This window comes from Rattus rattus, chromosome 4, assembly GCF_011064425.1.
Source record: "Rattus rattus isolate New Zealand chromosome 4, Rrattus_CSIRO_v1, whole genome shotgun sequence".
Taxonomy (NCBI): domain Eukaryota; kingdom Metazoa; phylum Chordata; class Mammalia; order Rodentia; family Muridae; genus Rattus; species Rattus rattus.
Genome location: NC_046157.1, coordinates 21,410,761 through 21,427,818, shown reverse-complemented (window position 1 = coordinate 21,427,818; position 17,058 = coordinate 21,410,761). Strand labels below are relative to the sequence as shown.

Below are 17,058 nucleotides of genomic sequence, written 5' to 3'. Positions count from 1 at the left end.
GGCTGAAAAGCAAATGTTGGGCTTCTACCAAATAAATTGATTTTCCATTTCACTCAAGTATCATGATGAGTGGCAGGTGCTGTGCCAGAGCCCGAGAACAACTATGAGCCAGGCTGGGCTCTCCTGCCTTCAAGAAGCACACCCTGATGCTGGGGCATGGCTTGCCAGATCTCTGGGACCGTGGCGGGAGAGAGCTGTTTGTGCACAGACCGCAGACACAACGCTGGAGTCCAGCAGAACGCCTAAGAGTGTTTATTATACTGTGAGTTCTGGATCTTCATTAGGAAAAAAGTGCCCCATCCGCTGGCACGGTGCCTTGTGATCCCCTTTTCATCTCCAGGGAGGAGCGGGAAGTGTGAGTGTATGGGGGAGGTATCCTCCCGACCAACAGCAGGAGCAGGAGCGGGAGCCTGGGAATGGCTAGAGCCTCAGCGCAGACAGGAGGACTCCAGCGCTGGACCTTTGTCTCCCAGGTACCAAACCCGACCCGGCGGGTGGCCTGGGGGAGGGACGTCGCGCCCGCAGCGCCCGGCTCCGAAGCGCACAGCTCCGAAGCGCACAGCTCAAAGGCTGACCTGAGAGATCTAGGGAGCCCGGGGCTCTCCAGGCCGGCTCAGGCACGGACTGTAGGTGTATTTGGAGGGATTTGGAGGCTGGAGACCCCAGGAAGCACGCAAGCGGGAGCAGGCAAGGGGCGGAGCCCCGGGCCCGGCCAAGGTGGCCGTCAGAGGGTCTGCGGGGAGGCAGTAGCTTGACCCAAGGCGACCAGGGAACTTCAGACGGTAGCACGCGCCACTCAAACAAATTAACTTGACATCGCAAGCTGGGCGGGCTGGTACGACATCCTGACTTCAGCACCCAGCTGTTCCTGGGCAGACAGAGGGCCAACAGGTGTTCCTGTGGAAGAAGCCAGGACAAGGACTCCAGGTAGGGCTTGGGGACACCAGAAGGGCGGGCACAATGAACCCTAGTAGAAGTAGCAAGAGGGGCAGAGGTCTGGGGGCAGGGAGCAGTAGCAGCTCAGACCTGGGATCCCTGAATATTGGGCTTCAGGGACAGCGGGGGTCGGATGCTTACGAGGATGAATAGAGTTCACGCTAAAACAAGGCTGTGGGATGTGTCTTATGCCTGTGACCCAGTCAAAGAGAACTTTTCCCAGTGTGAAGGAGAAAGGTAGATGATTTCTGGAGCGTGGTGTGTGTGTGTGTGTGTGTGTGTGTGTGTGTGTGTGTGTGTGTGTGTGTGTTACCAGCTGCCTGCCTGCCCAAGGTGCTTGCCTCAGTGGCACCAAATTAGGGTGTCTGGTTACCAGCCTCCATATTCCTTGAAGGTTAAAAAAAAAAGTACGTTGATGGAGTTATTATTTCGACATTGTAGTTTTCAGTCGACGATATGCACTTTAAACTAGGAAATGACACCAATGCCTTTCTAACACGAGTGTACTCATTGTGCTTGCTCTCTTCTGTCTTGATTCTTTCACCTCCCTCCTTCCTGCTCAAGGAACATACCAGAAAAGTATGATGTCCCCGCTCACTCTCCTCATTACCCACCTTGCTCCATCTCTAGTATTCTTCCTCAGAATACTGAGGCAAAGGGAGCCAGCTCAGGGGAAGACTGAAGGCCTTGCCTTCCAGAGACTGGCAAAGAGGCATGTTGGGGTAGAGCCCCTGACAAGTTCCCACCTGTTCTCCGGGATGTCTCAGCACAGTAAAGTGATGCAGTACACTGTTGAGGGAGGATAAGGAGGACTGTCTCCCTAAACTCTCTGCCGCCCCAGAATTCATTCCCTCTCCCATCTGAACTCCAGGTCCCCAAAGTAGCATGCTTGGGGTTTTCCCCCTAGAGGACCTGGAAAAATGAGTTTTAAATTGGCCCTGTGATAGGCAGAGGAAAGAGAAGACGCAAAGGAAGAAATGGAGGAGATCGGGAAACAGTGAGGGAGCAGCAGACCAACATCTTTGAGAGGAGAGGAATCCTAGGCCAGGCCCTGTCATTCAGGAGCTGACCCTGAGTTCTGCTTAGGGAAGACACATGTGGTCTTCATGCCGACAACTCACGTCACTCACTCTTTTCCAGGATCAACAAATCAAACCATGTTTGTAGGTCAAGACCGAGTAATTGGTCGTGTTTTTCACTGAATGAGAGGTTCTTTACAAGCTGTACGAACTGTTTAGAGTAACCTCAATCTACATACATCAGTGTCCCTTATTTTCTTCACTTTTCCTTCATATGCTGCCATTTTGAACTGGATCCTGCCAAGTTCAGGCACCAGCTGCTCCCTCTTCTGCAGATCTAAGGACGATGTTGTAACTAGAGAATGAATCGGGATGGGTGCAAGTGCAAGGTTGATGCGCATGACTTATAAACAGAGGAATGGGTGGATAAAATGTGAAAAACATCAGTATTCACTTAACGTGTTTGTAGAGCCTAGCTACACACGAGTTCCTGGGAACAAGATGGTAAATAAGACAAGGTTCCCCCCTCCCTGTGCTTACAGATGCTTGGGGGAGGGCAGCTGTCAGTAAAATGATTATCGACTATGTGATTGCAAGCTAAAATAAACCCTCTAAGGGAAAGACACAAAGTCTTCCACGGGTGTACATAAATGAGACTGTGAGACCGGGAAAGTCTTTCTCAAACAGTCCACTGCTAGGGTTCTAGAGTAATCAGGATGTTAAAGAAATCTGATTTTTGGGGTTGGGGATTTAGCTCAGTGGTAGAGCACTTGCCTAGCAAGGGCAAGGCCCTGGGTTCAGTCCCCAGCTCCGGAAAAAAAAAAAAAAAAAAAAAAAAAAATCTGATTTTTGAGGTGAGGTCAGACTGTTTCAGTTAGGAATAGTATTTGGCTGCTGGTCACCTAACAGACTGGGTGCTATGGAGGGTCCCTTGATGCACGCCCACGTGCAGTTGGTGTTACTGGCTTGAGGGGAAAGAGTGTCTTGTTATCATAGGCTGGGTGTGTTGTCCATTGGCCGTGGTTTTCCATTGCTATAATTCTTGCTTTTAAATTAAATGTCCAGATTAACTTAATTCCTATGATTTCATTTTATTGTGTACCATAAAATGTATACTGCAGTATAAATGTGAATCATCCACTTTCCCTCTGAGAAGGTAAATACGGAGATAAGGCTCACGCTGCCTATGTGGTGACAGTTTGGTGCTATCACTGAACAGCGTCCCAGGTAAAATAGCTGTGGCAGGTGGACTGCAAAGATTGCCCCTCTATCCCTGGCTGCTGCTCTCATTGGAAGGATGTGTCTCCTCTACACACACACACACACACACACACACACACACACACACAGAGAGGGGGGGGCTAATTCCTAGCCTTGTACACTCAAAGCTCCAACTCTGTCTTGAGCCACAAGCCCAGCTTGTATTGTTCAGAAGAGAGCGGTATTTAAAGATTTAGTGTTTCAGATACTATAAATTTTCATAATTGGCGTCTTAGTACAGACAAGTATATTATAATATATCGACAATTGCAGTGATGCTGTAAAAGGAATAAAAATCTCACAACATAAGGTCACAGCACAGAGCCTCTAGAAAACAATGTGCTTCACGTTCATCCAGCACAAACTTTCATTCATTGAGCATTGCTTGCAGTAAACTTTCTATGTGCACGGAACTCTGCTAACCATTGTGGGTGAGATGGATTAGAAAGCCACAGTCCCAGCATTGAAGGAGCCCATCCCTCCTCTCAGGGATAGAACTTAGGTACACAGAGAGTATTTTGTTTGCCAGGTGGAGGTATCATGAGCAGACACAAGGGAAGAGAGTGGTCAGTTCTCCCGACCAAGGAAGAAGGTTCAGTTCATAAAGAGTCACCACTTGAGTTGAATCTTGAAGAATGAGTATGCAACCAGTTAAAGAAAGAGGAGAGAGTGTTAGAGAGGTGAGAGTTTTGCAGGAAAACAATGTTGTTACCAAAACCTGAGGCCTGCAGTGTCGTGTTAAATTCTAGGATTTGTGAGTAGTTCTAAGTGAGGTACAAAGAATAAGGGGTACTTACATAGGGATTTAGATGATTTCATTTAAAGATATCAAAACCACTCTGATTATGATGACCGTGTCCCAAACTATGGGGGCCGTGGCAGTGTCACTGAAAAAGAAGTAGTCAAATCCTTCGTCCACGCAGATTGAGACAAAGCACTCAGCGACTCGTTGCGCGTGGGAGCTGAGGGAGAGGGAGTAGAGACAGGATGACCCCTGCTCTGCTCTGCCATCCAAGTCATTGTACCTTAAACAACGGGGATGTAGACACCAGCCAGGACCAGGAAACAGGAATCTGGGCAGTGCTTATATGCAGAGAACTCCTTGACTGTGCCCTCCAGAACTGTCCTTCTAACTCAGAAGACCTGGCAACTTCTAGGCCAATGGATAATACAGTATCGAGGGGCTGGAGAGATGGCTCGGTAGTTAAGAACGCTTGCTGCTCTTGCAGAGGACCAGAATTCCATTCCTGGCATTCACATGGAGGCTCACAACGGCCTTCCAGGGCATCCAGTGCTCTCTCCTGTCCCTGAGGACATGCACATGATACATATACAGGCACTCATACATATACAGAAAGTGAAAGTGACTCTTAAATAATTCTAGCTCCTGAGGCACCAGACATGCACACACACACACATACACACACACACACACACACACACACACTGACAGTGAATCTTAAATAAAATAAGATCAAGAAGCCTACTGATCCCCAATAAATATAATCTCCTGCCCTCCCCCACCCCTGGCTTTAGCTCAGGTGGTGAATATTGAGTTCACACACTGCTCATTGCCATGAAGCACAGATAGCCCTCAGTCATGCCTGGGCCATTCTCACACTTACACACCAATCTGACGGACTTTTCCTCTCCCCTTTGTCTTTTCTTATTTTTTTTAACTATTTTTTTTTTATCTTAATGAGACAGTGTCTTTTTACATAGCTCTGATTATCCTGGAACTCACTGTGCAGACCAGGCTGGCCTCAGACTCAGAGAGCTGAGCTGTAACTACTTCTGCCTTCTGAGTGCTGGGATTAAAGGTGTGCTCCACGACACCCCGTCCCACCCCCCATTTTTAAAGTGACTCCACAATCTAACAAGCACTGACTGAGACACTGACATGAACTTGTGAAACCAGTGAGAAGCTGGGTGTGGCACTCACATCTGTAATGCCAGCACTTGGGAAGCTGCAACAAAAGGATTGTCACTTGTCAGAAGCCAGCCTGGGCTTCAGTGAAAGATGACTGACAGACAGACAGACAGACAGACAGACAGACAGATATATGATAAATAGATAGATGATAGATAGGTAGATGATAGGTAGATGATAGATGGATAGATAGATAGATAGATAGATAGATAGAAAGATTATAGACAGACAGATGGACAGACAGACAGATGTGTTGTTGGATTGAGTTGCTCAAACAGCTGTATTACTGCTTGAGCCACAGAAATGAGTAAACATTGCAACCAGGCAGAGCAGACTGAGGGAAAAGGTCAAATGGAAATAAGAAAAAACAGCCAGGCCCTGCTATGGATGGTCTAGGATAAAAGCAGACTTTCCAGGCTGGAGGTGGGGCTCAGTAGTAGAGCTCTCGCTTATCATGTATGGGGTGCTGGGTTCTGCTCCCAGTGTAGCACCACTCCCCACAAAATCTTTTTTATTGGATGCAATGGATCATGAGTTCAAGGTCAGCCTGGTCTGTGTAGTGACATGCTTTTACTTGTTAAAATATTGACCTAACTGACCCTGTTAGTATTGGTGACAGATCCCTTTGGTATCTGAAATGCCAGGATAATGTCTTCAAAGGTTGGATACATGGTTCTATAAATTCTTAAAAATATGTATTTTGGTGTGTGTGTGTGTGTGTGTGTGTGTGTGTGTGTGTGTGTGTGTGTGTGCATGAGGGGGTGGATGGGAGAGAGGGAGGAGGAGGGAGGGGGGATGAGAGAGAGAGAGAGAGAGAGAGAGAGAGAGAGAGAGAGAGAGAGAGAGAGAGAGAGGTTGGTCATATGTGTGTCCCAGTACATAGGGTTCGATCTCAGCTTCTGCATAGCTAAAGCAGGGTCTGTCTCACATGCTGCTTTCTCTGCTTCAGGTCAGCTGCTCTGCTAACTTAAGGCAATTCCTTTGCTTCTGCTTCTGACTCCCATCTTACTATAGAAACGCTGGAGTAAAGGAAGTACCCCACTACAACACCCAGTTTTGAAGTGCATTCTGGGATGGAAGTTGGGTCCTCAGGCTTATGCTGTAAGCGCTTTCACCATGAAGTGGTCTTCCTGGCCCTGGGCCTGTAGTAAGCTATATACACAGAAAGGGCTCAGAGCCACGCCGGTGGCTAAGTGCTCTCGCCTCATTCATGACTTTCCTTTCATTAAAAAAAAAGCAGAAAGAGTGAAGGTTTCTTAAGTTAAGTAACCTGAATTAATTTTCTCAAATCTACCATTGATTTCCCCCAGACCTCCCCATCTCCCGCCCACACACACACCCTCCCTGAACCTGGGTAGAAACCTGTTTTCTTCCAGTGTTTATCAGGGATGATGGAAGCAAAGGTAATCCGATGCCTGCGGAGAGGAGACTAATTTTAGCTACTCTTCTGTCAACACGTCTTTCACACGCTAAGCAAAATCGCCACCAAAGAGGAAAATAAAGTCATTTGACTTCTTGCTTCCATGTTGCCTGCTGGTAACTCTTGTCGCGACCCACGTTCCCTGTACTTTTTGTGTTCCTCACACAAAAAGAAAAAGCACTCAGGTGCAAGGGGACGTAGTGCTCCACCCCCGTGTCGCGGTGACCTTTTTGTCCTTAAGAAAGCATTCGGTTTTCTTCTTCTTACCGCATTCTGGTGGATGGAAGGATTTTGACTCATCACATGGTCTTCCCTATCTGTAGCATAAGCTCTTAGCTTAGTTCATCTTTTCTGTGTGTCAGACACAGAGTTGGCGCTGGCTGCGCAGAGGCAGAGACTCACGGCTCTGGAAAAGCAAGGGCAGGGGAAGGAAGCCCTGTTCTGTGGTCCAGAGACACAGCATTGGACTCCCCCAACCCGGAGTCCACAAGACTGAGATTTCTTCCCAATCAGTATCTGGGATTGGGGCTGCTTATGCCCCAAACCACTGCTGGGGAAGCCCTTTGGTGCCATTTGTGGATGAGAGAAAAAGTAAGGACAAGCAGACCAGGTGATTTTTTTTTCTATAATCCTAAAAGTCACCTGTATTCCAAAACTCTTCTGTTCCATGCAACCAGCCAGTTTTCACCGTCCTCTTCTAAAAGGCTGTGTCCTACAGCAGGTAAAAAACCTGGACTCTGGAACTAGACTGCCTGGGCTCCTAGCCAAGCGTCACAGTACTTGTTTATCTCTGTGCCCATTTTCCTTCCCTCTGAACCAAGTTTATTAGTTTTTACCCAGGACATTGGTTCTTAAGATTCTTCCTCAGCACCGAGGCTCTAAGATCCCACGTGGTGTCCGGAACCTTGGAGGATTCAGTTAACCAGAGAGCAAGTGAATGTCTGATTTGCAAATACTTGGATCTCCATGTATAGACTTTTATGTTGAGATGTCAGGACGGGGACAGAGAGGACCCTGTCAACTCACTGAGCAGCAGAACATCAGTGTCCCATGAGATTGACAAAAACCAATACCGTTATGTTCATTTTACACACTAGGACACCTGGGCTCTGGAAGGTAGGATAGCTTACCAAAACCTGGCTGATGCGGCTGACTCCATGAAGTCCGAAATGTCTGCCCCTTCACACCTGGCTGCCTCCTCATCTTAGACAAATTTGGTGGAACAGAAAGAATATTCAAATTCAAAAAGGGTATTTCTATAGTGTTGAAGACCTGAGCTTCTTGCTATAAATATACTCAAGTTGCTGATCCAACTTAGAAATAGAATTTGAATGTTTGAAAAGTTACTACCTTATAGAGAGAAGAGCAACAGACACTGTATAAAGATAAAGAAGTTCCAAGAATGAAAGTTATGGAATTTTGAAGGCAAATATTGATATATTTTATTAAATAAATACTTTATCTACTTACAAATAATAAATAATAAACATAATTTTTTAAAGGTAAACAAAGGACATAACAGTTTTCAGATGAAGGAACACTGAGTAGCAGAGTATAAAACATATGTTAACTAAGAAGGAAAATAGGAAAAGGGAGAGAGTAATCAGAATAAAATATATAATACATGGGCTAATAGAATTACAAAAGTAATTCATTTTAAAAGTCCAGTAAGTAAAACTAATAAAGATATTAAGACTAGATCTAATCATTAAACATTCTTACTTAAACAAAATACAGTTTTGGAAATTTTTTAGGTGTGTTAACATTATTTGAATGAAAATAGTAACTGTTTTTAACATTTATTTTTATTTTATGTGTATGGGTGTTTTGCCTGCACCTTGTGCCTGCAGTGCCCTCTGAAACCAGAAGAGGGCACCCGATCCTCTGAAACTGGAGTTGCCATCAGTTGTATGCCATTGTGTGGGTGCTGGGAACCCAACCCAGGTTCCCCTGGAAGAGCATCAAGAATCCCTAACAGCTGAGCCATCCCCCCCCCAACCCCAGAAATAAGCAAACATTTTTAGGTAAAGATACCAATCAGCTTATCAAGTAAGCTGAGATGATAAAGATAATGCTGATCAAATTAATTAACCTCAGAATAGACTATAAAGGAAGCATCTGTGTCGGACATTCGCGTTGTTTCTGATCTCACCCCAAAGGCTCCGGGCTCTCTCAAGGAAGGAGGGACAGAGTTATAGAGTGAAGGCAGATAGAAGGGGCCACTGTGGACTGCTGCCTTCTCAGTATAATATCGCTGTTAGTCATGCAGCAGCCGTGCTTGTCTGTATATAATGTAGCTTAGCAAAGTCCTCACTAATGAAGGAGGCAGGGGATCATGGGATCCTAGCGCTCCCTGAGGATTTGAAAGAGGGACATGTTTGAGCGACACGTCTTTAAGTGCTGTAGGCACTGGAAATTACCCATGCTCCTGTAAGCAGGCCTAATGAAACTCACTGAATAATGAGAAAGTAAAAACAAATAAAGGATACAAAAGGAGGAGAGGTGGGGAGAGTTGTCTGCTCGGTGGCTGCTCTTACAGAGGGCCCGGATTTGGTTCCCAGCACCCACTTGGTAATTCACCACTGTCTACAATTCCAGTTCCAGAGATCTGATGCCTTCGTCTGGCCTGCATGGCAATGATGCACATGGTGCTCAGGCATACATGCAGGTAAACCCCCGCTCATATGCATATGATAAAAATAAATAACTTTAAAAAAATTAGCAGAAAGTGGCTATTTGGAAAGGGATCAGTAACAGTGGGAGGGTAGCAAAAAAGAGGAGTAAGGGGTGGTTATAATCAAAATACACGATGCACGTGTATGGAAATATAATGAAATCCATCATTTATAATCAAGATAAAGTAACAAAAATACCTCAAAACTATTCATCACTTTTGACCAAGGCTTCTATTTCTGAGCCACTATCAGAGAGAAATCATCAGAATTTTCCTTAGACTCATGACCAGAGAGGCCCTCTCCACAGGGTGTTATCTGAAAGGGGAACACGACTGGTAACCTGTGCTCCCAGAGTTGATGTGATGGCTGTTATAGTGGGTGTAAGAGCATTAGCTAGCAGCTAAAGTCATGGATTCTAGTGTCAGCCTCTGACTCTCATTAGCCTGTAACTATAGCGATCTCTCTATGCGGACTCTACTCTCCTTATAACCTGGGCTTGCCAAGCATCTTCATTGTGTGGGATTGATATGTAAGTTTAATGGATCAACATAACTGTCCAACTTCAAGTTCTCAAAGTGTAAAGAATGTAAAGAATGTTTTGCAACTTAGTCCCCAAACAGATAGGACTCGCACAAATGTACTCCACTCCCTGTGGCTAGACTCAGGGTCTGGAATCAACGGTGATTCTTTCTCGTGCCATTGCATGGAGAACACCCAAAGCTTCTTTTGTAAACCGATGAGTCTTCTCGGACAGGTGCAGTTACTGATCAGTGGAGAGTATCTGTTTAGGATTAATCTCTTTTCCAAGAAACTTTCTAAATCCCCCCTCCCCCCTCCCCCGTGCTTTCTAATTTTAAGGTGGCATGGGCGGAGTTATTATAACAAGTAGATTGCTGGTCTCCGCCCCTAATGCTGATTGAGGCAGCTTGGGGTGGGGCTACATGTCTGTTTCTCCTACCGCTCACAGGAGAAACTGGTGTTGCGGGTCCACGGAATACCGGCTCACAGTCCTGCTCTAACGGTCTCGTCTTTTAGAGGCTCTAACATTGTCCCTTGTTTATTTTAACATTCTCGTCCCTGAAAGTTTTAATTTTTCACGGTTGTCATTTCCTGTCCTCCAGTTTCTAGCCAGTGCCTTTACAGCTAAGAGTAGTGCTATAATAATGTGGATTCGGGGCTTTTATTACATATTAGGTACTTTATCAGTTTATTTTGTTCTACCCCTTAACTGTCTTGAAGGGGAGGAGTTAAGCTGAGAGACCGGGATTCCGGTGCTTCCGATGTGCAGGTGACGACGAACACATGTCCTCCTGGCCCCAGAGCCCAAGCTCCTGCTCTTCTGTCCTTTCAGTGGTGGCTATGTCTCCACATCTGCACCCTGCACACCTTCCCAGCCTGGCTCCTCCCCTCCTGTCTCATTCAGGATCTGGAATCTCCGCCCACAGCACCATTGGTCCAGAGGCCTCACACACCATCTTTAACCAGGAAGCTATTCCGAGAAACACCTGCTCTCCCTGCGCTCCAGCTGCACTGTTTTTCCTACACGGCAATTCATCACGTGTGTGTTTTTCATGATGGGGGACCCTGTTTTCATAATTGGATTCGAGCTGCTCCAATGCAGTGCCCATCTCCGGTGCCTGCAGGTCCCCTTGGAGGAGACAGAGGGGGCCCCTCGATGTTCCCTTCACCCTTAGTCCTTACTTCCTCTTCTCCCTCCTTTCCTCCCATCCACCCCCATCTTGGTTCAATCAAGAACACACAGAAAAAGAGACCAGGTTTCTCCTTGTTTAGCTTCTCCCTGCGTCCAGCCATGTTCCGTTTGTTGGTTTGTGCCCTGTTGTTCCAGTGTCATGGGTAGAACCCTTCCCTTCGATCCCCAGAACTTAACTATCTTACACAGGAAGCGTGTAACGCAGCACCCTTCTTTCTGGATATGGCGTCTTTGGAACTCCATCTTGATCGTTCTCGAAGTCTTTTGCAATAGTAATCCCACCATAGTAATTCCACCGTCTTGTAGATTCTCCTCGCCACTGCCCTGGCAGGTAGAGATTGGGAAATAATAATTTATGCTGAAAATCTTTACACAAAACTAAGCTCTGGTCTGGCTGGCAGTGTGCCCTTGCGTGAGTCCTCACTGGTTAGATCAAAATCCTTTTCATGATCTAAACCATCCTCTCTACTTCCTCCCCGTAACACGATATGGCCCAGCAGGCCTTGTGTTTTCCTTGAATAGTACCTATTTTTCTAATCCTAGTGGGGGGGGGAATCCTGTGCTCTTAATTACAAATTTGAAAACAGTCATGAGGCTGAAGTAAGGCCCAGGCTGGATGAAAGTAAGCTTCGGGCCAGCCCAGGATACACATCAAGAGCTTGTAACAATAAACAATAGACATCGGGAGGAAGGAAGGAAGGAAGGAAGGAAGGAAGGAAGGAAGGAAGGAAGGAGAGAGGAAGGAGGGAAGGAGGAAGAGGAGAGAGAGAGAGAGAGAGAGAGAGAGAGAGAGAGAGAGAGAGAGAGAAAGGAAGAGCATAGCTAGTGTAAGTGTATGTATACTGTTCCTATTCACCCGGTCCCCCATTTTACAAACTCATGATGCTCTCACACCAACCAAGCTCATATCTAGATATGAATACCAGTTCCTCTGTGTCTTTAGGGCCCTTCTGTTTTCCTAATAAAGCCTTGCATCAGTTTTGTCCTGTTGTCCCTGTGTTCTGTCACTCCCCAACCACCTCATCTCCTTGACTCAGGATCTCCACCTACACTCCAGCTCCCTTTCCTCCAATTCTAATGAGGTCTTTGGAAAGTACCCCTCCTCTCCTCTTTCTCAGCCTTACCTTCCTCCTCCTCCTCCTCCTCCTCCTCTCTCCTCCTCCTCCTCCTCCTCTTCCTCCTCCTCCTCCTCCCTCCTCCTCCTCCTCCTCCTCCTCCTCCTCCTCTTCACTCTGAGTCTGTCTCTGATGGCTTCCTTCATGGTCTCACTTCTCCCATTTCTATATCTAGAAAGCCCACTCCTGAGCCTCCTCTCTGATAGATTCCTCTGTGGCTGTTTCCCTCAGTAATCCTTTGCTCAGCCGTTTAAGCCTTTGATTCAGACTTCCCTAAAATGCCCCCCCCATCTCTTTATAACAAGCCTCACCACTCAGCTCCCTGAGGGTGGGGTGGAATGTTTGAGGCCACAGGAGGGGCAAGCTTACCTCAGGAGGAGTGGGCTAACCTCAGAAGATAAGGCAGGACAAACAAATCAGTAGTCCTTCTTCACAAAACAAAGTGTTGGTTTAAAAGAAACACTGTTGGGGTTGGGGATTTAGCTCAGTGGTAGAGCGCTTGCCTAGCAAGCGCAAGGCCCTGGGTTCGGTCCCCAGCTCCGAAAAAAAAAAAAAAAGAAACACTGTTTTTATGAGCCTCCAGTGAATTTATAACCCGTTTTTTTTTTCAACTCTTTAGAAACCTAGCATTAGAGAACTATTTGAAGCCAGAATTGTAGTGTGTGCCTGTAATCCCAGCACTTGAGGGGCTGATGCAGGAGGATCAGGAGTTTGAGATCCTCCTGAGATGCACAGTGAGAGATAGTCTCAAGTCAAATTTGAAAATAGGCTAACTGAAATGTTATGTATAACTGTAGCAATAAAAATTTACATTTTCCAAGTAGACAGACGGCTTGCTGTGATTTCCAGTCATGTCTCTTGGGACCCTCTGTGAAGTCATTAGATATGACCATTATACAGATAATAAATACACATTGATTGTGAAATGAAAAACTTTTATAAGCCAGGATGCATAACGTGATCCAAGCTCTGTACGATCATGTGTGTAAGCAGGGTCATCAAAATAAGGTCTCTTCAAGACAGCCTTTTAAGACGATTCCACCTTCCTCCCTCCCCTCTTCTTCACTGTTGTATGTTTTTCTCTTTAAGAGATTATTTTTAATCCAAAATATCCAATTTTTCTTTCTCAGTAGTTTACTTAGCTAAGTTTAATTTTCGATCACTGTTTTATATCTTAACTTTTTACTGTGAAAATATTCACTTTGCCTTAGTTTTTACCATGAGATAAGATGTTCACGTCTGTCTGTCTGTCTGTCTGACTGACTGTCCTAAAGGAAAACAACAAAAATAGATACTTGGGTTTCCCAATCAAGTCTCTCCTCTTTCTTCCTAGAAAGAGGTAGCTAGCCCCTCCTGAATGTCTCGCTTTCCCTTTCTTTGCAGTCATGTAACATCCATGCATTCAGTCCCTTAAGCCGCAGCTTGTGTGCGTTATTCACTTTAATTCATGTGCACTGGGCAAAGGAGGGACTTGGTCAGCACATCAGCAGCCACTGCCTGTTAGAGATGTTTTCCAGCCCATAAACGGGCTAAGCCACCACAGCTCTGCAGCTGGACTGGCAAGCCCTCCGACCTCTCAGTAGGGAAGCCCATCCCTTAGCTTCCCGGGCTCTGTTCTGAAGGTGCTTTCTCTTCAAGACTGAAGGTCTTGCTCTGCAGCCGCTTGATCCTAGGGCAGCATCCTCAGCCTTCTAGGAACTTCTAAGACGTTATCTTTTGAGATGCAAATATAGCTCTTGGGAAAATGCTTTGTTTTGCATGTGCATGTGTATGCCCTTGGGTTCAGTTCTCAGCCTCTCTCTCTCTCTCTCTCTCTCTCTCTCTCTCTCTCTCTCTCTCTCTCTCTCTCGGTGGAGGGAGGTATATTTTTCCCTTTTCTAAAAGACAATGTTTTATATTGTCAGAAATTGAGGCTGGGGGTGTATGTAGCTCAGTTGGTAGAAAACTCATGCAGTATGAACAAAGCCTGAGGTTCAAGATCGTTCAAGACTACACAGAGAAGGTTCTGAAATCACAGCACTCAGGAGACGGAGGAGGGAGGAGCAGAAATTCAAGGTTATCTTGGCTACATGGAAAGTTCAAGGTCCACCTAGATGAAATTTAATGTCATGAATTATGGTTTATAAGGAGGACTGTTATTGGTTTTATTAATATTCTAGTAGAAAAATTACATAGAATTTTTTTCCTTTTTATCATCGAAAACAATATTAATCTTGGTTATTTTATTTGTGTATTATTTTGCCTGTGTATATGTATGCACACTATGTGCATTGCTTGGTGCCCATGAAGCCCAGAAAATGGCACTGGATCCCCTAGAACTGGAGTTACATACAGTATGGCTAGCCACCTTGCGGGTTCTGGGACTCGAACCTAAGTCCTCTGGAATAGCAGCAATGCTTAACTGTTGAGCTATCTGTCCATCCCCAGTTTCAGCTGTTTTTATTACTTCCATTGTTGTTTTGAGATTATAATTCTAGGGGAGAGTTTGGAGGGAGGAAAGGGAAAGCAGCAACAATGTATCTTTCACATCTGTCAATTATAGTTTCCTCCCAGCACTGGCCCTCCCAGCTCCCTCACAGCTCATCCTCCTAACTTCGGAGTGACAGCAACTCCATGCGCAGAAGGTCGTAGTTTACTTCAGCTGAGTTCATTGTTCCTTATGTTATAATATTTGCCTTTTCCTCTTAAAAATAGTATAAACAATTGTATATAACTACATTCTGCATTTTCTTCTAAAGCATTCCAAACCTTGCCTGTCACATTCCATGTTTGAGCTCTGTGATATTTGTGTACAATCTGCTCAGGGGGCACCAGTACTCAGCAACATCTGTCAAGTGCTGAGATTCTGTGTATGCAAACACCTGTCTGTGCTGTCTGCCTGTCTGTCTGTGCTGTCTGCCTGTCTGACTGTGCTGTCTGTCAGTCTGCTGTCTGCCTGTCTGTGCTATCTGTCAGTCTGTGCTGTCTGCCTGTCTATCTGAGCTGTCTACCTGCCTGTGCTGTCTGTCTGTGCTGTCTGCCTGTCTGTCTGTGCTGTCTACCTGTCTGTGCTGTCTGTTTGTCTGTGCTGTCTGCCTGTCTGTGCTGTATGCCTGTCTGTCTGTGCTGTCTGCCTGCCTGTGTTGTCTGCCTGTCTGTGCTGTCTGCCTGTCTGTGCTGTCTGCCTGTGCTGTCTACCTGTCTGTGCTGTTTCTCTCCCCTGTCATTATTACCATCTCAGTTATTCCACCAAAGAGTTAAATTTTGGAATCAGGGATGGTAAGCCATTTCTCCAGGAATGTTGACTCTTCTCAGTCCTTTGCTCGTTCATATAGCTTTTAAAAATCAAGTAGTTGGGTCTGTGGAGATGGCTGAGCAGTTAAGAGCACTTTCTCTTCTTGTAGAGGATCCAAGTTTGGTTCCCAGCACCCACACTGGTGGCTCACAGTGGACCGACTCCAGCTTAAGGAGAACCAATACCTCCGGCCTTTGAGGTCACCTGTATTTTCCTAACATGGATGCACACACCATAATTTTAAAAATAATGTTTAAAACTCAAGTAGTTAAGTTGTGCACATGTACACTTACAGAGAGACACACACACCACATATACCTGTCAAGATTTCTTATTAGAAATTAGATAAATTGTAGTTGAACTGAAGGGGGAGGATTGGAACCCTAACCATGTTGATTCTAGTGGTTCCTCAACCCAGGCGACCACTCCATTTATTTAGACTTTTGCCCTATCTGCCTATCTCCTGAATTTTTCTTCATTAAGTTCTTACATTTCTTTCCTTTCTCTCATAAGCAGGGATATTTACTTTTGTTAGTATTATAAACAGTATCTTTTCGAAGGATATATTTTTATACTGATGATTAATTAAAATTCAGGTGATTTTTTTTAATATACTATATACCCGGCAACTCGGCTGAATTCTCTTATTAATTCTACTTACTTACTTCTAAGACTATCTTGCCTATATGATAGTGATCACTCTTTTTTCCTACATGGCACTTCTGAGATCACTAGTATATTACTAAACTGACTAAAACTGCAGGGGGCAAATATTAAAGAAGCATGAGAATGCTGAGGCTTTGCTTGTCCCTGGTTTTAAAGGGAAGGCTTTGAAAGCTCAACATTGTTTAGCATAGATACTTTGTAGCTGTTAAAATAGCCTGTTAAGCTCCCAGCTTGAAAAGGTGCTATTGTTCTGCCCTGGCAGCAGGTGTCCTAGACAGAAGGGCCTAGAACAGTACAGAGTTCATTCTCTCTGCTCCTCTGCCTCTAGTGCTGAAGGAGAGGATGCTGGGATCATACCTTTCTCATGCTTGACTGGAAAGAGGGAACCTCAAATTAACCTTGGGAAAGAGCGATGATGTTGTGTATGAGCTCTAAACTAACTAGGCTAAAAGAGTGGAGAGAAAGGGATTTCTGTGTGGGCCTTCCTTGGTCACTAGAGTTTGGCGTTGTGGTTTGGAAGCCACTATATATTCTCAGTAAATGCATTTTCCTCAAAACCTCTAAGAGCAGGACTTGGTAGTTCTCAGTAGCTCCAAACTACCCCTAACGATGCAGTTCTTCAGTTCAGGGGGTTACCAAAGTCTGTGTTGTCAAGCCTTGCCCTAGTTTGTGGTTCAGAAAATCTGAAGAAAACTTACTTCTAGAGAGTTCCAGGAGCTAGATAGGTTAATAGTTAAGTCACCGGCAGTTCTTCTAGAAGTCCCAGGTTCACGGTGCATAGACATACACTCAAATAAATAAATATTTTCAAAGAGAAGTTTCAGATGACTCCCATGCTGTGGGACTTTGGTATCGCCCTTTGAAAGACATTGTCCAGTTGGTATCTCCTTGGATGATCACCATGGTGTGCAGTTCAGTGTCAAGGAACCATAATGATTCCGTGGACTGAGAAAAGGGGGAGGGTTACAGAGAGTGAGCATAAGTCCCGCCCTCACAGGATGACAGGTAACTAGCATGGTAGAGGTAAGAGAGGGAGTCAAGAAACCCCAGAA

At 45.5% G+C, this 17,058-nt stretch overlaps 1 protein-coding gene across 1 annotated transcript in view; it reads left to right on the top strand.

Annotated features, from left to right (window-relative positions):
- Window positions 1–575: 575 nt before the first annotated feature.
- The window catches only part of Casr (calcium sensing receptor), a 70,764-nt gene continuing 54,281 nt past the window's right edge, over window positions 576–17,058 (top strand). The window contains exon 1 of the mRNA XM_032900174.1: window positions 576–927. The gene's annotated coding sequence lies outside the window, so the exon portion shown is untranslated. The remainder of the gene's footprint in view (window positions 928–17,058) is intronic.